Source organism: Salvelinus sp. IW2-2015, linkage group LG4q.1:29 (assembly GCF_002910315.2).
Source record: "Salvelinus sp. IW2-2015 linkage group LG4q.1:29, ASM291031v2, whole genome shotgun sequence".
Classification (NCBI taxonomy): domain Eukaryota; kingdom Metazoa; phylum Chordata; class Actinopteri; order Salmoniformes; family Salmonidae; genus Salvelinus; species Salvelinus sp. IW2-2015.
Genome location: NC_036842.1, coordinates 19,674,597 through 19,685,206, shown reverse-complemented (window position 1 = coordinate 19,685,206; position 10,610 = coordinate 19,674,597). Strand labels below are relative to the sequence as shown.

General features: G+C 44.8%; 1 pseudogene; it reads left to right on the top strand.

The window, feature by feature from the left end:
• LOC111960845 (dynamin-1-like) overlaps nt 1-10,536 on the top strand; it is a 78,997-nt pseudogene extending 68,461 nt beyond the window's left edge.
• The last annotated feature ends 74 nt before the right edge of the window (nt 10,537-10,610 follow it).

Sequence of the window (10,610 nt, the reverse complement as noted above, 5' to 3'; positions counted from 1 at the left end):
TTGATTGTGATGATGGTTTTCTCTCACAGCACTAGTAGAGTTTGTCATTTCATGTTTAACACCATCTCTCTCTTCCTGTCCCTCTCTCTCTCCCTCTCTCATTCTTTTTCTCTGTATGTCCTTTGTTGCTGTTGGACCCAATAGGAGAAGGAGGGCAAGGTATGTGCTTTGTGTCGTGATGTCTATTCCAACTCTTCACCCCTTTTACACAGTTTTCTCTAGAGCGTTGCTCAAGCTACAGATGTAGGATCTTAATTTGTTGCTGAGAATTCTCCTGCACTGCAGGAAATTCAAACTTGTAGTGTATTTGCCCTAACGAAAAATGCATCAACCACTACAAAACTTGTCCATTAATTATAATCCACATAATAATTCACATTTCCTGTTGCTGCAGGATTATTTTCCTACTGTAGCAAACTGGCTCAAATTAAGATCCTACGTCTGTAGTGTTGGCAATTTAATTTGATACTGAACTCTGATTGGCTCTAATGATTTATACAGCGCTGCGCCTCCTCTCTCGTCTCGCCTCATTGGCTGTTTCTAATCAACAGCCCAGTCGTTCATCATTCGAACCAGGCCAGGAAGTTCAAATGTCACTCTCATCAGTGTTCTGCCATAGCTGTATATTGCAACCATCTGATTGGAATTGGCTAAGCAAATAAAGGAATTAGCATTGGGGCATGAGCCAAGAGAAAGTGGTAGAGAAAGAGACATGTTGTCTTCAATGGCTCCCCACAGTGATTTCACAGTCTACACAAACAGAGCTCCGGGGCTCCGTTTGCGTTGCGTTCCAAAAATTCAGCCACACAAAGTACATAGAACTACGTAGAGAGCTACACAAATGAAGCTCCGTCGGATCTATTAGGGATCCGTTGAGTCGACTGTGTGGAGCCCTGGCTCAGTGTGAAGTTATTTCTTTATACTGACAGTTTAGGAGTGCTATATAGTGGATGTTATTAATGATTTGTGATATTTAGGATTGTTTCACTACTTGTTGTGGTTACAGAGCTCAGAGGTGTCATGCCCAAAGGGGGCACAGGGGCACGTGCCTCCTCAGATTTTTCCTGTAAAAAAAGTACCTATACTGTATATATATCACATACAGTAGCAGTCAAAAGTTTGGACACACCTACTCATTCAAGGGTTTTTCTTTATTTTTAATATTTTCTACATTGTAGAAATAACACATATGGAATCATATAATAAGCAAAGAAATGTTCAAACAAATCAAAATATATTTTATATTTGAGATTCTTCAAAGTAGCCACTTTTTTGCCTTGATGACAGCTTTACACACTTGCCATTTTCTCAACCAGCTTCACCTGGAATGCTTTTCCAACAGTCTTGAAGGAGTTCCCACATATGCTGAGCACTTGTTGGCTGTTTTTCCTTCACTCTGCGGTCTAAGGTGGACCGGGTTGAGGTCGGGTGATTGTGGAGGCCAGGTCATCTGATGCAGCACACAATCACTCTCCTTCTTGGTCAAATAGCCCTTACACAGCCTGGAGGTGTGTTGGGTCATTGTCCTGTTGTAAAGCAAATGATAGTCCCACTAAGTGCAAACCAGATGAGATGGCGTATCGCTGCAGAATGCTGTTGTAGCCATGCTGGTTAAGTGTGCCTTGAATTCTAAATAAATCACAGTGTCACCAGCAGTAGGAACCAGACAGCTCAAAAGGAAGGCTTGGATATATATTTTTTTGACATAGAATTAAGCATAATGATTATGCTTCTAGATTGAAGGAAAAAGCTGTTTCAGGTATTTGAAAAAAGCAAAATTCTCCAACTTATGGACCTAGCCCCCGTCAGGAACCCCTCCTCTAGCTATCCTCACATACTTTGTGCTTCCTCAGATTTTTTGGGGTGCATGAGCCCTGAGAGGGCTCCATCTTTCCCTCACCATATTTTTCTCTTTCTATTTCTCTTTCTCTCTCTCCATGTCCCTCTCCTTTTGCATCTCCCTCTCCCTCCCCCCTTCTCCCTGTCTCTCCCCCTCTTCCCCTCCCTGTCCACCTCTCTTCCCTGTCCTCTAACCCCCTCCTCCCTGGTGTTGTCCCCCAGCAGAGTGACAGTGGAGACGGAGAGAATGGCTCAGATAACTTCATGCACTCCATGGACCCCCAGCTGGAGAGGCAGGTGGAGACCATCCGCAACCTGGTGGACTCCTACATGGCCATCGTCAACAAGACCATCAGGGACCTCATGCCCAAGACCATCATGTACCTCATGATCAACAATGTGAGTCCCACTCCCCATTGGTCACTTCAGGCTAGTGGTGTCAAAGTAATCTTCTGGAGGGCCAGCTGATTTTCAACATCGTCTTTTAATCTGTGTCTGATTGGTTTAGACTTCAGAAACCAGCAGTCCTGTGGAATCTCTAGCCAATCAGCATCAAGAATGGATCAAATAAGGGCTTGATTCAATCAGATCCGCTTTAGCCAACATCCGCATTGCGGTTGTTTTGATGGTGTCGGAGGTGGAACTGCGTTAGAGCTGTCAAATCCACAAGTAGTTCCCGGCATTACATCTAAAGTAGACATTGCCATTGGCTGCACGGAGTCTCATTAACAGAAATCCCACACAGCCTTGTTTACAAGTTTGAACAGTGGAATGTGAGACGGAATCTACAGCTCCATTATGATGATAGAAACCCTCATTATTTACTCATAATCTTTCAATTTGAGCATCATTATTTCTATACAGCCTACACTTTCTCCTTCTGAACTTCGAACGCGAGTGGGACAAGTGTGGCTCCAACGCAGTACCACCTCCAACACCGCCAAAACATCCGGGGTGTCTGTTATTGCCGGTTAACACTTGATCTGATTGAATAAGTGCAAAGGAGGAATAAAAACCTCTCATTACCACCGCAACTCTTCCCCACTCCTTCACATAGACCAAGGAGTTCATCAACGCGGAGCTGCTGGCCAACCTGTACCACTCTGGGGACCAGAACAGCCTGATGGAGGAGTCCCAGGAGCAGGCCCATCACCGCGATGAGATGCTCCGCATGTACCATGCCCTGAAGGAGGCCCTGAACATCATCGGAGACATCAGCACCACCACCATCACTACCGCCATGCCACCACCCGTAGACGACTCCTGGCTGAGGCCGGGGGGAAACAACTCCGGGGGCAGGTACGAATGAAGGGAGAGCGGGAGGGTGGGGAAATGGGGGAGAGGGATGGAAGGAGGTAAATTGCTCTGGGAGCAGGTACTGTACAAATGGAGGGAGAGCGGGAGGGTGGGGAAATGGAATAATAATAATATATGCCATTTAGCAGATGCTTTTAGCCAAAGCGACTTAGTCATGCGTGCATACATTTTACATATGGATGGTCCCGGGAGGAATAAGGGGATGGAGGGGAGAGGAATAGGGGAGGAGGACTGGATGATCAGTAATGTTTTTCCTTACCATGACCATGACACTCCTGAATGTGTCGTTACACTGTTGTTGTGGCCTCCCCTACTGGTGTGTAAGAGAACTGACTGCCAATGCACTTTCTTCCTCTCTCCCTCTCCCTCTCCCCCTCCCCCTCCCCCCTGTCAGGTCTCCAGCTGCCAGTCCCACTCCAAACAGAAGGGCTCCCCCAGGTCCTCCAGGTCGCCCTGTCTCCCGTGGCTCAGCCCCTGGCCTCCCTCCTGGTCCCCCTGTCCCCTCTCGCCCGGGGGCCTCCCCGGATCCTTTTGGTGGGCCACCACCATCAGTCCCCTCCAGGCCTAACCGTGCACCCCCCGGTGTGCCCAGGTGAGTGGAACCGAACCAAAAGTTACATCTCAACGCAAAAGTAACCAAGTCTATCAATGTATAACACTACAATAGGTCCTACAAGGAGACAGACACAAGCCTGTAAGGTTTTGTAAGTGATACTATGAGAATGATGACAAAGAAATGACATCCAAGCTGAAGTGTCAATGCTCTGTGTTGGTAAGGGGGATGTGAAGAATACTGGAGGGTTGGTGGAGGTAAATGAGAGTTGATAGACAGAGGATATTTATAGATAGAGGATGTGCAGGTCCAGGAGGTGATACTGGCTAGAGAACAGATGGGTGGTAGAGGTAGGACGGATGAGAGGCATGTCAGATTGATCCCCTCCAAAAGCCCACCCCTGTAGTTAAACAGTGCCACACACAAGATAACACATTGCTTACAGTGCATTCGGAAAGTATTCAGACCCCTTGACTTTTTACACATTTTGTTACATTAGAGCCTTATTCTAAAATGGATTACAAAAACAATCCTCAGACATTTTTGCAAATGTATTAAAAATAAAAAACAGAAATACCTTATTTACATAAGTATTCAGACCCTTTTCTATGAGACTCGAAATTGAGCTCAGGTGCATCCTGTTTCCATTGATCATCCTTGAGATGTTTATACAACTTGATTGGTCCACCTATGGTAAATTAAATTGATTGTGCAGGTCAGAGCAAAAACCAAGCCATGAGGTCGAAGGGATTGACCGTAGAGCTCCGAGACAGAATTGTGTCGAGGCACAGATCTGGAGAAGGGTACCAAAACATTTATGCAGCATTAAAGGTCCCCAAGAACACAGTGGCCTCCATCATTATTAAATGGAAGAAGTTTGGATCCAGCTAGACTCTTCCTAGAGCTGGCCGCACGGCCAACCTAAGCAATCGAGAGAGAAGGGACTTGGTCAGGGAGGTGACCAAGAACCCGATGGTCACTCTGACAGAGCTCCAGAGTTCCTCTGTGGAGTTTGAGAGCCTTCCAGAAGGACAGCCATCACTGCAGCACTCCAGAAATCAGGTCTTTATGGTACAGTGGTCAGACGGAAGCCACTCCTCAGTAAAAGGCACCTAAAGAACTCAGACCATGATAAACTGGTCTGATGAAACCAAGATTTAACTTTTTGGCCTGAATGCCAAGCGTCACGTCTGGAGGAAACCTGGCACCATCCCTACGGTGAAGCATGGTGGTGGCAGCATCATGCTGTGGGGATGTTTTTCAGCGGGCAGGGACTGGGCAACTAGTCAGGATCGAGGGAAAGATGAATGGAGCAAAGTACAGAGAGATCCTAAATGAAAACCTGCTCCAGAGTGCTCAGGACCTCAGACTGGGGCGAAGGTTCACCTTCCAACAGGACAACGACCCTAAGCACACAGCCAGGATAAAGCAGGAGTGTCTTCGGGACAAATCTCTGAATATCCTTGAGTGGCCCAGCCAGAGCCCAGACTTGAACCCAATCGAACATCTCTGGAGAAACCTGAAAATAGCTGTACAGCAACGCTCCCCATCCATCCTGACAGAGCTTGGATGGGGAGCAGGATCTGCAGAGAATGGGAGAATGGTAGAATGGGAGAAACTCCCCAAATGCAGGTGTGCCAAGCTTGTAGTGTCCTACCCAAGAAGACCCGAGGCTGTAATCGCTGCCAAAGGTGCTTCAACAAAGTACTGAGTAAAGGGTTTGAATACTTATGTAAATGTGATTTTTCAGTTTTCTATTTTTTATACATTTGCAAAAATTGATAAAAACCTGTTTTTGCTGTGTCATTATGGGGTGTTGTGTGTAGATTGATGAGGGAAAAAAATAGAATATGGCTGTAACGTAACAAAATGTGGAAAAGGTCAAGGGGTCTGAATACTTTCCGAAGGCACTGATATACATACATATATATTTTCTACTTATATTGTTGTTTACTGACATGACTTACTGCCAAGAAGGTTTCTAGTATTACCTACTTACATTTCCTACATACTAATATAACCATACTTGTAAATACCTTTAAGCACTTTTACCACTTTTTTACTAGCAGTGGCCTTTGCTAGAATCTATAGTTTTGTAGTGGACACCAATCCTATATGCCACTCTCTTAGTCTTTCTTGTTTAGGAATAGTGTCTCTTGTCTACTCTATCTCTCCATGTGGCAATAAACAGAGAAAGAGAAAGGGGGGGGGTAGAGAGAGAGAGACAGAGAATGCGAGCGAGAGGTGAGGGGAGTTTATTTGTTTTAAGTTCTCTGTTTAACTGCGTCCGCACTGCTAACGTTTGCCTTGTGTTTGCCTGTGGTTGTAAGCTAATGGACACTGTACTGATCTGATGTGAACTCACGGTCAGGGCAGCAGCTTGCCTTACGGAGGGAGACACACACGTTGCCCGACACTGCTCTCGTTCACACATACCCTCAAACTTCCAAATAACGCTTACACAATGACTTTAAGCCATGTTGGAACCAATAACTCGAATTCAACCCCTAAATAATGGTCCAAATCTGATTGGTCCAGGGTGAGAGCAGAGCCTTGTCATGTGACGTGGGTCTCTCCTGCACTGTAACCTGTATGAGTTTGTTTGCACTCCTCTTTCTGTCCTCCTCACCCTATCTCCTTCACCACACCTCTATCCCACCGTTGATTATGGTTCCTCTTTCAGAATCACTATCAGTGACCAATGAGGACTAACGCTTCTGGTACGTTTGGTACTACTCACCATCGTCATCATCCTCTTCCTCATGCTGCTTTCTCTTAGATCCCATCACATCACTGCATGCCCCAATCCCTCTCTCCTTCTCTTTCATTTTTTCTGTGCACTCCCTAATGCCTCGTTTTAGCACTGCACAGACAAACACACATGAGCACACACAGCTCACAGTGTGTTAGTGTCACTGTGTGAGCCACGCTGGTTTTCTTATTGTCCACTGAAATCCTTGAAATGTTTTTGTCCTAGTTTGAGGTGGATGTTTCAGTTGGGATAGGTTTGTGTTGAAAAAAGTCTGATGACTCCTCTAGACACGCATACACACATACACACGCAGGCATACACAAACGCTCAGGCACACACCTGACCAGAGCTACCCGTTAGGGGTCAGAAGTCAAAGGTGAGGGGTTTGTGTCAGTGTTGTGTGTTGCCTTTTGACATCTCACCCATCCCCAGCCTTGTCGTTTGGTGGCGTGACACTTTTCTGTTCTGTGTTTGTCCTGTCTAGATGTCAACATAGGATTCATTAGAGGCTAGGGAAGCGGTCAGAAAGGCTATACTGTGGGTGGTAATAATGGATTGAAAAGGGTATGTAATGTCTATCCAACTAGCTATTCTGACAGTCATTATCTATGTTATGCTGCCACTCTGTCTCCTACAGTTGTAGTTTGCTTTTTAGCGTTTATGCTTACTAGCCCCTCCTTTGATAGTGAAGTAAAGATAGCATAGCCTTGATGATCATAGCAGAACGACTATGGAGATGATAAAATGTGTCATATATCCTTTGTAGCAATTATAATTACACATCTCTCACATGTTTTTTTGCATGTAGATTGGGTTGAAGAGGATCATTTATGGATAATTTAGTGGAGCTACACTGCCCTCTTCTGGGCCACAAAACAACTGCTTGTCACAAATGGAAATGTTATACTGTATATATATTCCCAGACAATCATTCATGAAGAGAATCAAATCTGCAGGAAAGATTTGTATGTTAGTGTGTTAGCTGTTTTGTCTGGCTGTCGTCTCCCACATTGTCCCATGCAGCTGTGAATGTGTGTGTATGCATGCGTGTGTTACCGGACCAGTGTGTGCCTGAGAGAGAGAGAGACTGCATAGAATGTAATGTTCAATAGGGGAGCTGAATGTGTAAGTATACTTGACTGTATGGTGTACAGTGACGTTGAATGACAGTCCTAACTTATCAATGTCTTCTTTTATATGCCCGTCTCTGTGTTTTGTCTGTGATTGTGTCTGTGTGTCTGTTCATCTGTGTGTACCCATGGTCCTCTTGGCAGCCGAAGACCCCCTCCCTCACCAACCCACTAAACTACTGAAGCCCCCCTCCCCTCCAACCCACCGCCTACCCCATGGCAGAGAGACCAAGGACTGCAGAGCAACCTACCTACCTAGACCCTTCTTCCTCCTCTTCCTTCTCCACTAAATGACACGGTCACGTCACACACACGTACAAACCCACACCATACACACACAAACACACTGTATACCCCCAATACACAGAAAGGCATTCACCCTCCACTGCATATAAAGGTCAATTGTTGATTAGCATTACAATACATTTACACCTGTAAGTAGTCACACACTTAAATGGGCAGGGATATGCAGCAAATATGGATGAGATAGTTAAGAATGCTGTGCTGAAATATTTGTAGTTTCTCACCCTCCCCTTCATATGGGTATTTCTCTTCCTCTCATATCTGAATGATTTCTTCTCTGATCATATTGGATTTGATAATGATATTTTTGTGCTGTGTTGATTCTCTTTTCTATGTGTTGATTCTCTCTCGGGAGTAGATGCATTATCCATCTATCTAGCAAGGGGGAGCGGATCAGAAGGAATAACTGCATCTGAAAAACAGAGTTATTTTTCTTGTCTTCTGCTATGATCGTCATGATCCATACTGGTCCCTAAAGTCACAGGCTAGGACACACCTGACATCGATGGGAAAGTAGGAAAAACACCCAGAGAAAATGTAAATTTCATTACCAATACTGACTGTAATGTGTCAGAGTGTAATGTGGTATCTATCTCACTGCACTTAGATTGTGTATTCTATTTATTATGATACGTTGATTAATGTGACCTTTTATATCTAATAACACAACAGTGACTCCTAGCCTCTGAGTTTGGGGAAATGTTCTCTCATTAGGTTTCATTCACTTGTTCATCCTTTGCTTAATCTGGCTTTATCATGTCCTCTTTTTCTATTTTCTTCCGCCTCTTTTCAATGAACAGCCGGCTATGCAAGGGTCGGCCCTCTCGCCGTGAGAGCCCCCTGCCTCCTTCTGACAACTAGAAGCCCCCCTTTTTTGCCCCNCCCCCCACTCAGCCCCTACACGGTGGAGGGTGAATCCCCACTGTCCTGCACACAAACACACCAATCAGAAACCTCAGCAACTCTCCACAACAGCCTCCCTCTAAGCAAGGGAGATGGGGAGTGAGAGAAAGAGAGAGAAGAAATTGCCAACCCCTCTATCTCCCTGTGTCTATGTGCTATGCCCTTCTGTGGCCACTAGGCCTTGTGTCACTGTGAAGGCCCACTCTTATGTGTTGTGCTAACCATGATGATGTATTGTATTACTGTATCTACATGCAATGACACAAGTTCAGGTGCTCAGACTAACTGTGATCTGGTGTATATCGGTGTAAACTCCTCCACAACCAGCTCCCCTAGGCACATGCTGCTTTCTGTGCTTCAACCTCTGTACCGATGCCACGGGTGCTGGGGTGGTTGGCAACTCAAAGGTCTCCCGCTAAAAACTGTGGCCCAACATTGAGCTAGAGTCGTCTGTCTCTCTCCTCCTCTCCCACTTGTCAATGAACCACTTCCCCACTAGTGAAAATCAGTACCATAGCAAGGCGGGATCTAAATTGAAAGTGCAATATGTTCTTATTGGGCAGCTTAATGAGAGCTGTCCACCAATCACACCAGACTCAGAGTAGATGCTCAGCCTGAGAGGAGGCGAGGAGACAGACAAGGCCCAAAGGGTGCGTCTCAATACTGTTAAATTGCATAATTTCTCCTTTCATCAGAAGGAAAGTGGAAAAATGTAAGTTGTGTTCAAGAATTATTTTTTAAAGTGTTGACCCAGCCCAGGATTAGGTTTTTGACTCTCAAAGCGTTTCCAAGACCACTGGCAGGAGAATCTCTGAGAAATATGTTGAATATCATTGGAACTGTGTAATGAGTTGGGGGATGGGGTGGCACTTTCAATTTTGGCATGATTTATCAGCTTTTTTCTTTCCTTTTTTCTTTCTTTCCTTTCTCAGTGGTCACGGGGGTGAGTGAGGACATCAGGTTTAAACCACTAACAACCCAATCAGTGATGGTCTATGCATAGAACTCTAAACACACACACACACGCCTGTACAGTACACCTCTCCCCTCCCATGTTACTCATGCGTTCCCATTGCTGTGTGAGAGATGTGAGTGGACTCTGTTGTCTGTGGTTTGTTGTATCATGACCCTGTTGGTAATAAAAGTACATGTTGGGCATGACAACGGTAAAAACAACACTCATTAGCATACCCACAAACCCATTTCAGTATCCATATTGTACTCAGTTCATACAAACCCTCCACAACACCTTAGAATCTTAGCAAAAGCAAATACATAACTAAAATATTTTCATTATTGAGTAAATAGGACATATCTTACGTGTGTATATTGTGTGGTGCATCTTATGGAAATTGTGCTTCCACTTGTCTACAGGTTAGTTGACAATGTATGAATACTGAATATTAAATGAATATGAATAAGTGACTGAGTATGTGTACAATGAAACATTAAAACTAAAAACAAACTTGATAAGTGAAGTTATATGATCTCCCTGTTGATGGATGTGTTGAGTATTGGAAGGTTGTTTGATGAGTAGCATGTAGAGGAGAATCATTTGTCCCTTGTTTCTCGGTCTCTGTCTGGAGAGGAAATGAGAGGAGTGGAGACTGGGCAGAGTGAATGTGTGTATTCTATCCTGCTGTGACAACGTTGTTCTGTATCTTATCTTACTGCTGTGGGTGGCATGAGTGTGTCCAACAGGCTGCGCTTCGTCAACACATTAAAAGTCAGTGTACCAATATGGTCTGCTTGTCTTATTTTGTGGAAAATCAGGAATTGCACATTCAAAATAACATGTCTAATTCGTAGGGCA